This window comes from Amborella trichopoda, chromosome 7 (genome assembly GCF_054954075.1).
Source record: "Amborella trichopoda isolate Santa Cruz 75 chromosome 7, AtrichopodaSantaCruz75HAP2 v2.0, whole genome shotgun sequence".
NCBI classification, from domain to species: domain Eukaryota; kingdom Viridiplantae; phylum Streptophyta; class Magnoliopsida; order Amborellales; family Amborellaceae; genus Amborella; species Amborella trichopoda.
Genome location: NC_142342.1, coordinates 22,947,981 through 22,966,402, shown reverse-complemented (window position 1 = coordinate 22,966,402; position 18,422 = coordinate 22,947,981).

The window sequence follows — 18,422 nt, the reverse complement described above, 5'->3', positions numbered from 1 at the left end:
GGTGTTTTTTGATAAAAACTAATTCGCACAACTTTTTTGTAATTAACAATAAACTGTGGTATTTTTCTTTTGCAAAATAAATTGAGGTACTTTTTTGTAATAAAAAATAAAAATGAGGTAAAGAAAAATAATTTGAGGTGCTTTTTTCCAAAATAAATACATTGAGGTACGTTTGGCAAATCCGAATAAACTGAGTTAATCTTTGTTTACAAATAAATTGAGGAATTACTCGGTAATAAGAAACCAAATGAGATAAAGAAAAAAAATGAGAGGTATTTTTTTGTAAAAAAATAATAATAGTTGAGGTAAATTTCGGAAACAAAAAATAACATCAGGTAAAGAAAAATATAATGAGGTAGTTTTTGGGTAAAAAAATAAATTCAGTAACTTTTTGGTAATTAAAATAAACTGAAGTTTTTTTGTTTTGTAAACAAATCGGTTGAGGAATTTTTGGTAAAATTAGGTAAAAAGAAAATATTTTGATGTATTATTTGTTAAAAAGAAAATTGATGTGCCTGTCGATAATAAAAAAAAAAAAAATGGGGTAAGGTAAAATAATTTGAGGTATTTTCTTGGTCAACTAATAAATTGAGGTAAATTTTGGAAATTAAAATAAACTGAGATATTTTTCATTTTAAAAATAAATTGCGCTATTTCTCGATAAAAAAAAAAAACTTAAATATGGTAAAGAAAAGTAATTTGAGTTCCATTTTGGTAAAAAAACATAGACTGACGTAAGGAAAAATAATGTGAGGAATTTTTTGGTAATAAAATAAATTGATCTCCTATTTGATAATTAACAATAAACTCGGGTATTTTTCGTTCGATAAATAAATTGAGGTACTTTTTACTAATAAAAAATAAAACGAGGTACGGAAAAACCATTTGTGGTATTTTTTTGGAAAAAACTAAGTTGAGGATATTTTTGGAAATAAAAGAACACAATGAGAGAAAGAAAAATAATTCAAGGCATTTTTCGCTAAAGACATAAATTGAGGAATTCATTGCAAATTAGAATAAACTGAGTTATTTTTCGTTTCAAAAATAAATTGGGAATTTATTTGGAAATGAAGAATAAAATTAGGCAAAAATAGTAATTTGATATACTTTTGGGAAATAAAAAAAAAACATCAAGTAAAGAAAAATGTAACGGGGTACTTTTGATGAAAAAAATAAATCGGGGAACTTTTTTCTATTAAAAAAAAAAAAACTAGTTAAGGGAAATTAATTTCAGGTAATTTTTTGTTAAAAGAATAAAAAGAGGTACTTTTCGTAATAAAAAACAAAATCAGGTAAAGGAAAATAATTTGAGTAATTTTTGTAAAAAAAATAAATCGAGGTGCGTTTCAATAATTAAAAATAAAATGAAGCCAAAAAAAATAAGAGGAGGTACAAGAAAATAATTTGAGGCATTTTTTGGATAAAAAATAAATCAGGGATGGTTTTTGGTAATAAAAAAAAATTGAGTTAGAGAAAAATAAAAATAATTTGTTGTATTTGTTGAGGAAAAAATAAATCGGTGTGCTCTTTTTTGTAATAAAAAATAAAACGAGGTAAGAAAAAATAGTTTGCTGTAATTTTTGATAAAAAATAAATTAGGATACCTTTTTGTAACAAAAAGTAAACTGGTTAAGGGAAATTGATTTTAGGCAATTTTCTGTTAAAAGAATAAAAAGAAGTACTTTTGGTAATAAAAAACAAAATCAGGTAAAGAAAAATAATTTGAGTAATTTTTGTAAAAAAAATAAATCGAGGTGCGCTTCAGTAATAAAAAATAAAATGAAGCCAAAAAAAATAAGACGAGGTACCAGAAAATAATTTGAGGCATTTTTTGGATAAAAAATAAATCGCGAAATGTTTTTGGAAATAAAAAAATTTGAGGTAGAGAAAAATAAAAATAATTTGTTGAGGAAAAAATAAATCGGTGTGCTCTTTTTTGTAATAAAAAATAAAACGAGGTAAGAAAAAATAATTTAAGGTAATTTTTGATAAAAAAAATAAATTGTGATACCTTTTTGTAACAAAAAGTAAACTGACGTATTTTTCGTTTAAATTATAGATTGAGGTACTTTTTTGCAATAAAACATAAAATGAGGTAATTTGTGCTATTATTTTGTAAACAACAAGTTGACGTTATTTATTGAAATAAAAAATAAAAATGAGGTAAAGAAAAATAATTTGAGGTGCTTTTTTCTCAAATAAATAAATTTAGGTACGTTTGGCAAATCAGAATAAACTGGGGTCTTTCTCGTCAACAAATAAATTGAGGAATTATTTGGTAAAAAAAGAATAAACTGAGATATAAGGAAAAATAATTTTCTTGGACAAATAATAAATTGAGATGAAGTTTGGAAATTAAAATAAACCAAGATATTTTTTCGTTTTAAAAATAAATTGAGCTACTTTTCGGTAAAATAATAATTAAATAGGGTAATGAAAAGCAATTTGAGATATTTCTTTGATTAAAAATATAGTTTGAGGTGCTCTTCGGCAATTAAAATAAACTGAGGTGTTTTCAGGTAAAAAGGATAAATTGAGGTACTCTATGGCTATTAAATAAACTGAGGAACTTCTTGGTCACTGAAAAACAAAAACGAGGAAAAGAAAAATAGTTGTAGATATTTTTTTGTAAGGAAAAATAAAATGAGTCGAAGAAAAATGATTTGATGTATTTTTTGAAAAAAAAGTAAATCGAGGTGCCTTTCAGTAATAAAAAATAAAATGACATAAGGAAAAATATTGTTAGGTGTTTTTTGGTAAAAACTAATTCGCACTGCTTTTTTTGTAATTAACAATAAACTGAGGTATTTTTCTTTTGCAAAAAAAATTGAGGTACTTTTTTGTAATAAAAAATAAAAAATGAGGTAAAGAAAAATAATTTGAGGTGCTTTTTTCCAAAATAAATACATTGAGGTACGTTTGGAAAATCCGAATAAACTGAGTTATACTTTGTTTACAAATAAATTGAGGAATTATTTGGCAATAAAGAATAAAATGAGATAAACAAAAATAATGTGAGGTATTTTTTTGTAAAAAAATAATAATAGTTGAGGTAATTTTGGGAAACAAAAAAATAACATCATGTAAAATAAAATATAATGAGGTTGTTTTTGGGTAAAAAAATAAATTCAGTAACTTTTTGGTAATTAAAATAAAGTGAGGTTTTTTTGTTTTGTAAAAAAATCGGTCGAGGTATTTTTGGTAAAATTAGGTAAAAAGATAATATTTTGATGTATTATTTGTTAAAAAGAAAATTGATGTGCCTGTCGATAATAAAAATAAAAATAAAAAGGGGTAAGGTAAAATAATTTGAGGTATTTTCTTGGTCAAATAATAAATCAAGGTAACTTTTGGAAATTAAAATAAACTGAGATATTTTTCATTTTAAAAATAAATTGAGCTATTTTTGGATAAAAAAAAAAAAAACCTAAATGTGGTAAAGAAAAGTAATTTGAGGTCCATTTTGGTAAAAAAAAATTAACTGACGTAAGGAAAAGTAATGTGAGGAATTTTTTGGTAATAAAATAAATCGATCTCCTATTTGATAATTAACAATAAACTCGGGTATTTTTCGTTCGAAAAATAAATTGAGGTACTTTTTACTATACAAAAATAAAATGAGGTACGGAAAAATAATTTGTGGTATTTATTTGGAAAAAACTGAGTTGAGGATATTTTTGGAAATAGAAGAACACAATGAGATAAAGAAAAATAATTCGAGGCATTTTTCGCTAAAGACATAAATTGAGGAATTCATTGCAAATTAGAATAAACTGAGTTATTTTTAATTTCAAAAAATAAATTCGAAATTTATTTGGAAATGAAGAATAAAATTAGGCAAAAATAATAACTTGATATAATTTTGGGAAGGAAAGAAAAACATCAGGTAAAAAAAAATATAACGGGGTACTTTTGATGAAAAAAAAAAAAAACTGGTTAAGGCAAATTGATTTTAGGTAATTTCCTGTTAAAAGAATAAAAAGAGGTACTTTTGGTAATAAAAAACAAAATCAGGTAAAGAAAAATAATTTGAGTAATTTTTGTAAAAAAAATAAATCGAGGTGCGTTTCAGTAATAAAAAATAAAATGAAGCCAAAAAAAATAAGACGAGGTACCAGAAAACAATTTGAGGCATTTTTTGGATAAAAAATAAATAGCGGAATGTTTTTGGAAATAAAAAAATTTGAGGTAGAGAAAAATAAAAATAATTTGTTGAGGAAAAAATAAATCGGTGTGCTCCTTTTTGTAATAAAAAATAAAACGAGGTAAGAAAAAATAATTTGCGGTAATTTTCGATAAAAAAAATAAATTGGGATACCTTTTTGTAACAAAAAGTAAACTGACGTATTTTTCGTTTGAATTATAGATTGAGGTACTTTTTTGCAATAAAACATAAAATGAGGTAATTTGTGCTATTATTTTGTAAAAAACAAGTTGAGGTTATTTATTGAAATAAAAAATAAAAATGAGGTAAAGAAAAATAATTTGAGGTGCTTTTTTCTAAAATAAGTAAATTGAGGTACGTTCGGCAAATCAGAATAAATTGAGGTCTTTCTCGTCTACAAATAAAATGAGGAATTATTTGGTAAAAAAAGAATAAACTGAGATATAAGGAAAAATAATTTTCTTGGACAAATAATAAATTGAGATGAATTTTGGAAATTAAAATAAACCAAGATATTTTTTCGTTTTTAAAATAAATTGAGCTACTTTTCGGTAAAAATAATAATTAAATAGGGTAATGAAAAGCAATTTGAGATATTTCTTTGGTTAAAAATATAGTTTGAGGTGCTCTTCGGCAATTAAAATAAACTGAGGTATTTTCAGGTAAAAAGGATAAATTGAGGTACTCTATGGCTATTAAATAAACTGAGGAACTTCTTGGTCACCGAAAAACAAAAACGAGGAAAAGAAAAATAGTTTGAGATATTTTTTTTGTAAGGAAAAATAAAATGAGTCGAAGAAAAATGATTTGATGTATTTTTTGAAAAAAAAGGAAATCGAGGTGCCTTTCAGTAATAAAAAATAAAATGACGTAAGGAAAAATATTGTTAGGTGTTTTTTGGTAAAAACTAATTCGCACTGCTTTTTTTGTAATTAACAATAAACTGAGGTATTTTTCTATTGCAAAAAAAATTGAGGTACTTTTTTGTAATAAAAAATAAAAAATGAGGTAAAGAAAAATAATTTGAGGTGCTTTTTTCCAAAAAAAATACATTGAGGTACGTTTGGCAAATCCGAATAAACTGAATTATTCTTTGTTTACAAATAAATTGAGGAATTATTCGGCAATAAAGAATAAAATGAGATAAACAAAAATAATGTGAGGCATTTTTTTGTAAAAAAAAAATAATAGTTGAGGTAATTTTGGGGAACAAAAAAATAACATCATGTAAAGAAAAATAAAATGAGGTAGTTTTTGAGTAAAAAAATAAATTCAGTAACTTTTTGGTATTTAAAATAAAGTGAGGTTTTTTTGTTTTGTAAACAAATCGGTCGAGGTTTTTTTGGTAAAATTAGGTAAAAAAGGAAATATTTTGATGTATTATTTGTTAAAAAGAAAATTGATGTGCCTGTCGATAATAAAAAAAAAAAAAAATGGGGCAAGGTAAAATAATTTGAGGTATTTTTCTTGTCAAATAATAAATTGAGGTAAGTTTTGGAAATTAAAATAAACTGAGATATTTTTCATTTTAAAAATAAATTGAGCTACTTTTCGATAAAAAAAAAAAAAAACTTAAATGTGGTAAAGAAAAGTAATTTGAGGTCCATTTTGGTAAAAAAACATAAACTGACGTAAGGAAAAATAATGCGAGGAATTTTTTGGTAATAGAATAAATCGATCTCCTATTTGATAATTAACAATAAACTCGGGTATTTTTTGTTCGAAAAATAAATTGAGGTACTTTTTACAAAGACAAAAATAAAATGAGGTACGGAAAAATAATTTGTGGTATTTTTTTTGAAAAAACTGAGTTGAGGATATTTTTGGAAATAGAAGAGCACAATGAGATAAAGAAAAATAATTCGAGGCATTTTTCGCTAAAGAAATAAATTGAGGAATTCATTGCAAATTAGAATAAACTGAATTTTTCGTTTCAAAAAATAAATTCGAAATTTATTTGGAAAAAAAGAATAAAATTAGGCAAAAATAATAATTTTGGGAAGGAAAGAAAAACATCAGGTAAAGAAAAATATAACGGGGTACTTTTGATGAAAAAAAAAAAATCGGGGAACTTTTTTCTAATAAAAAAAAAAAACTAGCAAAGGGAAATTGATTTTAGGTAATTTTCTGTTAAAAGAATAAAAAGAGGTACTTTTGGTAATAAAAAACCAAATCAGGTAGAGAAAAATAATTTGAGTAATTTTTGTAAAAAAGATAAATCGAGGTGCGTTTCAGTAATAAAAAATAAAATGAAGCCAAAAAAAATAAGACAAGGTACCAGAAAATAATTTAAGGCATTTTTTGGATAAAAAATAAATCGCGGAATGTTTTTGGTAATAAAAAAATTTGAGGTAGAGAAAAATAAAAATAATTTGTTGAGGAAGAAATAAATCGGTGTGCTCTTTTTTGTAATAAAATAAAAAACGAGGTAAGAAAAAATAAATTGTGGTAATTTTTTATAAAAAAAATAAATTTGGATACCTTTTTGTAACAAAAAGTAAACTGACGTATTTTTCGTTCGAATTAGAGATTGAGGTACTTTTTTGCAATAAAACATAAAATGAGGTAATTTGTGCTATTTTTTTGTAAACAACAAGTTGAGGTTATTTATTGAAATAAAAAATAAAAATGAGGTAAAGAAAAATAGATTGAGGTGCTTTTTTCTAAAATAAATAAATTGAGGTACGTTTGGCAAATTAGAATAAACTGAGGTCTTTCTCGTCTACAAATAAATTGAGGAATTATTTGGTAAAAAAAGATAAAACTGAGATATAAGGAAAAATAATTTTCTTGGACAAATAATAAATTGAGATGAATTTTGGAAGATAAAATAAACCAAGATATTTTTTCGTTTTAAAAATAAATTGAGCTACTTTTCGGTAAAAATAATAATTAAATAGGGTAATGAAAACCAATTTGAGATATTTCTTTGGTTAAAAATATAATTTGAGATGCTCTTCGCCAATTAAAATAAACTGAGGTGTTTTCAGGTAAAAAGGATAAATTGAGGTACTCTATGGCTATTAAATAAACTGGGGAATTACTTGGTCACCGAAAAACAAAAACGAGGAAAAGAAAAATAGTTTGAGATATTTTTTTTGTAAGGAAAAATAAAATGAGGCGAAGAAAAATGATTTGATGTATTTTTTGTAAAAAAAGTAAATCGAGGTGCCCTTCAGTAATAAAAAATAAAATGACGTAAGGAAAAATATTGTTAGGTGTTTTTTGGTAAAAACTAATTCGCACTGCTTTTTTTGTAATTAACAATAAACTTAGGTATTTTTCTTTTGCAAAAAAAATTGAGGTACTTTTTTGTAATAAAAAATAAAAAATGAGGTAAAGAAAAAAAATTTGAGGTGCTTTTTTCCAAAAAAAATACATTGAGGTACGTTTGGCAAATCCGAATAAACTGAGTTATTCTTTGTTTACAAATAAATTGAGGAATTATTCGGCAATAAAGAATAAAATGAGATAAAGAAAAATAATGTGAGGTATTTTTTTGTAAAAAAAAAATAATAGTTGAGGTAATTTTGGGGAACAAAAAAATAACATCATGTAAAGAAAAATATAATGAGGTAGTTTTTGGGTAAAAAAATAAATTCAGTAACTTTTTGGTAATTAAAATAAAGTGAGGTTTTTTTGTTTTGTAAACAAATCGGTCGAGGTATTTTTGGTAAAATTAGGGAAAAAAGGAAATATTTTGATGTATTATTTGTTAAAAAGAAAATTGATGTGCCTGTCGATAATAAAAAAAAAAATAAAATGGGGCAAGGTAAAATAATTTGAGGTATTTTCCTTTTCAAATAAATAAATTGAGGTAAGTTTTGGAAATTAAAATAAACTGAGATATTTTTCATTTTAAAAATAAATTGAGCTACTTTTCGATAAAAAAAAAAAAAAAAACATAAATGTGGTAAAGAAAAGTAATTTGAGGTCCATTTTGGTAAAGAAACATAAACTGACGTAAGGAAAAATAATGCGAGGAATTTTTTGGTAATAGAATAAGTCGATATCCTATTTGATAATTAACAATAAACTCGAGTATTTTTTCGTTCAAAAAATAAAATGAGGTACTTTTTACTAAGACAAAAATAAAATGAGGTACGGAAAAATAATTTGTGGTATTTTTTTTGAAAAAACAGAGTTGAGGATATTTATGGAAATAGAAGAGCACAATGAGATAAAGAAAAATAATTCGAGGCATTTTTCGCTAAAGAAATAAATTGAGGAATTCATTGCAAATTAGAATAAACTGAGTTATTTTTCGTTTCAAAAAATAAATTCGGAATTTATTTGGAAATGAAGAATAAAATTAGGCCAAAATAATAATTTGATATAATTTTGGGAAGGAAAGAAAAACATCAGGTAAAGAAAAATATAACGGGGTACTTTTGATGAAAAAATAATAAATCGGGGAACTTTTTTCTAATAAAAAAAAAACTAGTTAAGGGAAATTGGTTTTAGATAATTTTCTGTTAAAAGAATAAAGAGAGGTACTTTTGCTAATAAAAAACGAAATCAGGTAAAGAAAAATAATTTGAGTAATTTTTGTAAAAAAAATAAATCGAGGTGCGTTTCAGTAATAAAAAATAAAATGAAGCCAAAAAAAATAAGACGAGGTACCAGAAAATAATTTGAGGCATTTTTTGGATAAAAAATAAATCGCGGAATGTTTTTGGTAATAAAAAAATTTGAGGTAGAGAAAAATAAAAATAATTTGTTGAGGAAAAAATAAATCGGTGTGCTCTTTTTTGTAATAAACAATAAAACGGAGTAAGAAAAAATAATTTGCTGTAATTTTTTATAAAAAAAATAAATTTGGATACCTTTTTGTAACAAAAAGTAAACTGACGTATTTTTCGTTTGAATTATAGATTGAGGTACTTTTTTGTAATAAAACATAAAATGAGGTAATTTGTGCTATTATTTTGTAAACAACAAGTTGAGGTTATTTATTGAAATAAAAAATAAAAATGAGGTAAAGAAAAATAGATTGAGGTGCTTTTTTTTAAAATAAATAAATTGAGGTACGTTTGGCAAATCAGAATAAACTAAGGTCTTTCTCGTCTACAAATAAATTGAGAAATTATTTGGTAAAAAAAGATAAAACTGAGATATAAGGAAAAATAATTTTCTTGGACAAATAATAAATTGAGATGAATTTTGGAAGATAAAATAAACCAAGATATTTTTTTGTTTTAAAAATAAATTGAGCTACTTTTTGGTAAAAATAATAATTAAATAGGGTAATGAAAAGCAATTTGAGATATTTCTTTGGTTAAAAATATAATTTGAGGTGCTCTTCGGCAATTAAAATAACTGAGGTGTTTTCAGGTAAAAAGGATAAATTGAGGTACTCTATGGCTATTAAATAAACTGGGGAACTACTTGGTCACTGAAAATAAAAAACGAGGAAAAAAAAAAAAGTTTGAGATGTTTTTTTTGTAAGGAAAAATAAAATGAGGCAAAGAAAAATGATTTGATGTATTTTTTGTAAAAAAAGTAAATCGAGGTGCCTTTCAGTAATAAAAAATAAAATGACGTAAGGAAAATTATTGTTAGGTGTTTTTTGGTAAAAACTAATTCGCACTACTTTTTTTGTAATTAACAATAAACTGAGGTATTTTTCTTTTGCAAAAAAAATTGAGGTACCTTTTTGCAATAAAAAATAAAAAATGAGGTAAAGAAAAATAATTTGAGGTGCTTTTTTCCAAAAAAAATACATTGAGGTACGTTTGGCAAATCCGAATAAACTGAGTTATTCTTTGTTTACAAATAAATTGAGGAATTATCCGGCAATAAAGAATAAAATGAGATAAAGAAAAATAATGTGAGGTATTTTTTTGTAAAAAAAAAAAATAGTTGAGGTAATTTTGGGGAACAAAAAAATAACATCATGTAAAGAAAAATATAATGAAGTAGTTTTTGGGTAAAAAAATAAATTCAGTAACTTTTTGGTAATTAAAATAAAGTGAGGTTTTTTTGTTTTGTAAACAAATCGGTCGAGGTATTTTTCGTAAAATTAGGTAAAAAAGGAAATATTTTGATGCATTATTTGTTAAAAAAAAAATTGATGTGCCTGTCGATAATAAAAAAAAAAAAAAAAAAAATGGGGCAAGGTAAAATAATTTGAGGTATTTTTCTTTTCAAATAATAAATTGAGGTAAGTTTTGGAAATTAAAATAAACTGAGATATTTTTCATTTTAAAAATAAATTGAGCCACTTTTCGATAAAAAAAATAAAAAAACTTAAATGTGGTAAAGAAAAGTAATTTGAGGTCCATTTTGGTAAAAAAACATAAACTGACGTAAGGAAAAATAATGCGAGGAATTTTTTGGTAATAGAATAAATCGATCTCCTATTTGATAATTAACAATAAATCCGGGTATTTTTCGTTCGAAAAATAGATTGAGGTACTTTTTGCTAATACAAAAATAAAATGAGGTACGGAAAAATAATTTGTAGTATTTTTTTGGAAAAAACAGAGTTGAGGATATTTTTGGAAATAGAGGAGCACAATGAGATAAAGAAAAATAATTCGAGGCATTTTTCGCTAAAGACATAAATTGAGGAATTTATTGCAAATTAGAATAAACTGAGTTATTTTTCGTTTCAAAAAATAAATTGGGAATTTATTTGGAAATGAAGAATAAAATTAGGCAAAAATAATAATTTGATATAATTTTGGGAAGGAAAGAAAAACATCAGGTAAAGAAAAATATAACGGGGTACTTTTGATGAAAAATAAATAAATCGGGGAACTTTTTTCTAATAAAAAAAAATAAACTAGTTAAGGGAAATTGATTTTAGGTAATTTTCTGTTAAATGAATAAAAAGAGGTACTTTTGGTAATAAAAAACAAAATCAGATACAGAAAAATAATTTGAGTAATTTTTGTAAAAAAAATAAATCGAGGTGCGTTTCAGTAATAAAAAATAAAATGAAGCCAAAAAAAATAAGACGAGGTACCAGATAATAATTTGAGGCATTTTTTGGATAAAAAATAAATCGCGGAATGTTTTTGGTAATAAAAAAATTTGAGGTAGAGAAAAATAAAAATAATTTGTTGAGGAAAAATAAATCGGTGTGCTCTTTTTTGTAATAAAAAATAAAACGAGGTAAGAAAAAATAATTTGCTGTAATTTTTTATAAAAAAAATAAATTGGGATACCTTTTTGTAACAAAAAGTAAACTGACGTATTTTTTGTTTGAATTATAGATTGAGGTACTTTTTTGCAATAAAACATAAAATGCGGTAATTTGTGCTATTATTTTGTAAACAATAAGTTGAGGTTATTTATTGAAATAAAAAATAAAAATGAGGAAAAGAAAAATAATTTGAGGTGCTTTTTTCTAAAATAAATAAATTCAGGTACGTTTGGCAAATCAGAATAAACTGAGGTCTTTCTCGTCAACAAATAAATTGAGGAATTATTTGGTAAAAAAAGAATAAACTGAGATATAAGGAAAAATAATTTTCTTGGACAAATAATAAATTCGGAAGAGTTTTGGAAATTAAAATAAACCAAGATATTTTTTCGTTTTAAAAATAAATTGAGCTACTTTTCGGTAAAAATAATAATTAAATAGGGTAATGAAAAGCAATTTGAGATATTTCTTTGGTTAAAAGTATAATTTGAGGTGCTCTTCGGCAATTAAAATAAACCGAGGTGTTTTCAGGTAAAAAGGATAAATTGAGGTACTCTATGGCTATTAAATAAACTGAGGAACTTCTTGGTCATCGAAAACAAAAACGAGGAAAAGAAAAATAGTTACAGATATTGTTTTTCTAAGGAAAAATAAAATGAGGCGAAGAAAAATGATTTGATGTATTTTTTGTAAAAAAAGTAAATCGAGGTGCCTTTCAGTAATAAAAAATAAAATGACGTAACGAAAAATATTGTTAGGTGTTTTTTGGTAAAAACTAATTCGCACTACTTTTTTTGTAATTAACAATAAACTGAGGTATTTTTCTTTTGCTAAAAAAATTGAGGTACTTTTTGGTAATAAAAAATAAAAAATGAGGTAAGGAAAAATAGTTCGAGGTGCATTTTTCGAAAATAAAAACATTGAGGTACGTTTGGCAAATCCGAATCAACTGAGTTATTCTTTGTTTACAAATAAATTGAGGAATTATTCGGCAATAAAGAATAAAATGAGATAAAGAAAAATAATGTGAGGTATTTTTTTGTAAAAGAATAATAATAGGTGAGGTAATTTTGGGAAACAAAAAAATAACATCATGTAAAGAAAAATATAATGAGGTAGTTTTTGGGTAAAAAAATAAATTCAGTAACTTTTTGGTAATTAAAATAAAGTGAGGTTTTTTTGTTTTGTAAACAAATCGGTCGAGGTATTTTTGGTAAAATTAGGTAAAAAGGAAATATTTTGATGTATTATTTGTTAAAAAGAAAAATGATGTGCCTGTCGATAATAAAAAAAAAAAAAAAAAATGGGGTAAGGTAAAATAATTTGAGGTATTTTCTTGGTCAAATAATAAATTGCGGTAAGTTTTGGAAATTAAATTAAACTGAGATATTTTTCATTTTAAAAATAAATTGAGCTAGTTTTCGATAAAAAAAATAAAAAAACTTAAATGTGGTAAAGAAAAGTAATTTGAGGTCCATTTTGGTAAAAAAACATAAACTGACTTAAGGAAAAATAATGCGAGGAAGTTTTTGGTAATAGAATAAATCGATCTCCTATTTGATAATTAACAATAAACTCGGGTATTTTTCGTTCGAAAAATAAATTGAGGTACTTTTTACTATGACAAAAACAAAATGAGGTACGGAAAAATAATTTGTGCTATTTTTTTGGAAAAAACTGAGAGTAGGATATTTTTGGAAATAGAAGAACACAATGAGATAAAGAAAAATAATTCGAGGCATTTTTCGCTAAAGACATAAATTGAGGAATTCATTGCAAATTAGAAAAAACTGAGTTATTTTTCGTTTCAAAAAATAAATTGGGAATTTATTTGGAAATGAAGAATAAAATTAGGCAAAAATAATAATTTGATATAATTTTGGGAAGGAAAGAAAAACATCAGGTAAAGAAAAATATAACGGGGTACTTTTGATGAAAAATAAATAAATCGGGGAACTTTTTTCTAATTAAAAAAAAAAACTAGTTAAGGAAAATTGATTTTAGGTAATTTTCTGTTAAAAGAATAAAAAGAGGTACTTTTGGTAATAAAAAACAAAATCAGGTAAAGAAAAATAATTTGAGTAATTTTTGTAAAAAAAATAAATCGAAATGCGTTTCAGTAATAAAAAATAAAATGAAGCCAAAAAAAATAAGACGAGGTACCAGAAAATAATTTGAGGCATTTTTTGGATAAAAAATAAATCGCGGAATGTTTTTGGTAAGAAAAAGTTTGAGGTGGAGAAAAATAAAAATAATTTGTTGAGGAAAAAGAAATCGTTGTGCTCTTTTTTGTAATAAAAAATAAAACAAGGTAAGAAAAAATAATTTGCTGTAATTTTTTATAAAAAAAATAAATTGGGATACCTTTTTGTAACAAAAAGTAAACTGACGTATTTTTCGTTTGAATTATAGATTGAGGTACTTTTTTGCAATAAAACATAAAATGAGGTAATTTGTGCTATTATTTTGTAAACAACAAGTTGAGGTTATTTATTGAAATGAAAAATAAAAATGAGGTAAAGAAAAATAATTTGAGGTGCTTTTTTCTAAAATAAATAAATTGAGGTACGTTCGGCAAATTAGAATAAACTGAGGTCTTTCTCGTCTACAAATAAATTGAGGAATTATTTGGTAAAAAAAGAATAAACTGAGATATAAGGAAAAATAATTTTCTTGGACAAATAATAAATTGACATGAATTTTGGAAGATAAAATAAACCAAGATATTTTTTCGTTTTAAAAATAAATTGAGCTACTTTTCGGTAAAAATAATAATTAAATAGGGTAATGAAAAGCAATTTGAGATATTTCTTTGGTTAAAAATATAATTTGAGGTGCTCTTCGGCAATTAAAATAAACCGAGGTGTTTTCAGGTAAAAAGGATAAATTGAGGTACTCTATGGCTATTAAATAAACTGAGGAACTTCTTGGTCACCGAAAAACAAAAACGAGGAAAAGAAAAATAGTTTGAGATATTTTTTTTTGTAAGGAAAAATAAAATGAGGCGAAGAAAAATGATTTGATGTATCTTTTGTAAAAAAAGTAAATCGAGGTGCCTTTCAATAATAAAAAATAAAATGACGTAAAGAAAAATAATGTTAGGTGTTTTTTTGTAAAAACTAATTTGCACTACCTTTTTTGTAATTAACAATAAACTGAGGTATTTTTCTTTTGCAAAAAAAATTGAGGTACTTTTTAGTAATAAAAAATAAAAAACGAGGTAAAGAAAAATAATTTGAGGTGCTTTTTTCAAAAATAAATACATTGAGGTACGTTTGGAAAATCCGAATAAACTGAGTTATTCTTTGTTTACAAATAAATTGAAAAATTATTCAACAATAAAGAATAAAATGAGATAAAGAAAAATAATGTGAGGTACTTTTTTGTAAAAAAATAATAATAGTTGAGGTAATTTAGGGGAACAAAAAAATAACATCATGTAAAGAAAAATATAATGAGGTAGTTTTTGGGTAAAAAATAAATTCAGTAACTTTTTGGTAATTAAAATAAAGTGAGGTTTTTTTGTTTTGTAAACAAATCTGTCGAGGTATTTTTGGTAAAATTAGGTAAAAAGGAAATATTTTGATGTATTATTTGTTAAAAAGAAAATTGATGTGCCTGTCGATAATATAAAAAAAAAAAAAAAATGGGGTAAGGTAAAATAATTTGAGGTATTTTCTTGGTCAAATAATAAATTGAGGTAAGTTTTGGAAATTAAAATAAACTGAGATATTTTTCATTTTAAAAATAAATTGAGCCACTTTTCGATAAAAAAAATAAAAAAACTTAAATGTGGTAAAGAAAGGTAATTTGAGGTCCATTTTGGTAAAAAAACATAAACTGACGTAAGGAAAAATAATGTGAGGAATTTTTTGGTAATAGAATAAATCGATCTCCTATTTGATAATTAACAATAAACTCGGGTATTTTTCGTTCGAAAAATAAATTGAGGTACTTTTTACTAATACAAAAATAAAATGATGTACGGAAAAATAATTTGTGGTATTTTTTTGGAAAAAACTAAGCTGAGGATATTTTTGGAAATAAAAGAACACAATGAGATAAAGAAAAATAATTCGAGGCATTTTTCGCTGAAGACATAAATTGAGGAATTCATTGCAAATTAGAATAAACTGAGTTATTTTTCGTTTCAAAAAATAAATTCGAAATTTATTTGGAAATGAAGAATAAAATTAGGCAAAAATAATAATTTGATATAATTTTGGGAAGGAAAGAAAAGCATCAGGTAAAGAAAAATATAACGGGGTACTTTTGATGATAAATAAATAAATCGGGGAACTTTTTTCTAATTAAAAAAAAAAACTAGTTAAGGGGAATTGATTTTAGGTAATTTTTTGTTAAAAGAACAAAAAGAGGTACTTTTGGTAATAAAAAACAAAATTAGGTAAAGAAAAATAATTTGAGTAATTTTTGTAAAAAAAATAAATCGAGGTGCGTTTCAGTAATAAAAAATAAAATGAACCAAAAAAAATAAGACGAGGTACCACAAAATAATTGGAGGCATTTTTTGGATAAAAAATAAATCGCGGAATGTTTTTGGTAATAAAAAAATTTGAGGTAGAGAAAAATAAAAATAATTTGTTGAGGAAAAAATAAATTGGTGTGCTCTTTTTTGTAATAAAAAATAAAACGAGGTAAGAAAAAATAATTTGCGGTAATTTTTGATAAAAAAAATAAATTGGGATATTCTTTGTTTACAAATAAATTGAGGAATTATTCGGCAATAAAGAACAAAATGAGATAAAGAAAAATAATGTGAGGTATTTTTTTGTAAAAAAATAATAATAGTTGAGGTAATTTTGGGGAACAAAAAAATTAACATCATGTAAAGAAAAATATAATGAGGTAGTTTTTGGGTAAAAAAATAAATTCAGTAACTTTTTGGTAATTAAAATAAAGTGAGGTTTTTTTCTTTTGTAAACAAATCGGTCGAGGTATTTTTTGTAAAATAAGGTAAAAAGGAAATATTTTGATGTATTATTTGTTAGAAAGAAAGTTGATGTGCCTGTCGATAATTAAAAAAAAAAAAAAATGGGGTAAGGTAAAATAATTTGAGGTATTTTCTTGGCCAAATAATAAATTGAGGTAAGTTTAGGAAATTAAAATAAACTGAGATATTTTTCATTTTAAAATTAAATTGAGCTACTTTTCGATAAAAAAAAATGAAAAACTTAAATGTGGTAAAGAAAAGTAATTTGAGGTCCATTTTGGTAAAAAAACATAAACTGACGTAAGGAAAAATAATGTGAGGAATTTTTTGGTAATAGAATAAATCGATCTCCTATTTGATAATTAACAATAAACTCGGGTATTTTTCGTTCGAAAAATAAATTGAGGTACTTTTTACTAATACAAAAATAAAATGAGGCACGGAAAAATAATTTGTGGTAATTTTTTGGAAAAAACTAAGCTGAGGATATTTTTGGAAATAAAAGAACACAATGAGATAAAGAAAAATAATTCGAAGCATTTTTCGCTGAAGACATAAATTGAGGAATTCATTGCAAATTAGAATAAACTGAGTTATTTTTTGTTTCAAAAAATAAATTAGGAATTTATTTGGAAATGAAGAATAAAACTAGGCAAAAATAATAATTTGATATAATTTTGGGAAGGAAAGAAAAGCATCAGGTAAAGAAAAATATAACGGGGTACTTTTGATGAAAAAAAAATAAATCGGGGAACTTTTTTCTAATAAAAAAAAATAAACTAGTTAAGGGAAATTGATTTTAGGTAATTTTCTGTTAAATGAATAAAAAGAGGTACTTTTGGTAATAAAAAACAAAATCAGATACAGAAAAATAATTTGAGTAATTTTTGTAAAAAAAATAAATCGAGGTGCGTTTCAGTAATAAAAAATAAAATGAACCAAAAAAAATAAGACGAGGTACCACAAAATAATTGGAGGCATTTTTTGGATAAAAAATAAATCGCGGAATGTTTTTGGTAATAAAAAAATTTGAGGTAGAGAAAAATAAAAATAATTTGTTGAGGAAAAAATAAATTGGTGTGCTCTTTTTTGTAATAAAAAATAAAACGAGGTAAGAAAAAATAATTTGCGGTAATTTTTGATAAAAAAAATAAATTGGGATATTCTTTGTTTACAAATAAATTGAGGAATTATTCGGCAATAAAGAACAAAATGAGATAAAGAAAAATAATGTAAAGTATTTTTTTGTAAAAAAATAATAATAGTTGAGGTAATTTTGGGGAACAAAAAAATAACATCATGTAAAGAAAAATATAATGAGGTAGTTTTTGGGTAAAAAAATAAATTCAGTAACTTTTTGGTAATTAAAATAAAGTGAGGTTTTTTTGTTTTGTAAACAAATCCGTCGAGGTATCTTTGGTAAAATATGGTAAAAAGGAAATATTTTGATGTATTATTTGTTAGAAAGAAAGTTGATGTGCCTGTCGATAATAAAAAAAAAAAAAAAATGGGGTAAGGTAAAATAATTTGAGGTATTTTCTTGGCCAAATAATAAATTGAGGTAAGTTTAGGAAATTAAAATAAACTGAGATATTTTTCATTTTAAAATTAAATTGAGCTACTTTTCGATAAAAAAAATAAAAAAACTTAAATGTGGTAAAGAAAAGTAATTTGAGGTCCATTTTGGTAAAAAAACATAAACTGACGTAAGGAAAAATAATGTGAGGAATTTTTCTGTAATAGAATAAATCGATCTCCAATTTGATAATTAACAATAAACTCGGGTATTTTTTGTTCGAAAAATAAATTGAGGTACTTTTTACTAATACAAAAATAAAATGAGGTACGGAAAAATAATTTGTGGTATTTTTTTGAAAAAAACTAAGCTGAGGGTATTTTTGGAAAAAAAAGAACACAATGAGAGAAAGAAAAATAATTCGAGGCATTTTTCGCTGAAGACATAAATTGAGGAATTCATTGCAAATTAGAATAAACTGAGTTATTTTTCGTTTCAAAAAATAAATTGGGAATTTTGTAATAAAAAATAAAACGAGGTAAGAAAAAATAATTTGCTGTAATTTTTTATAAAAAAAATAAATTGGGATACCTTTTTGTAACAAAAAGTAAACTGACGTATTTTTCGTTTGAATTATAGA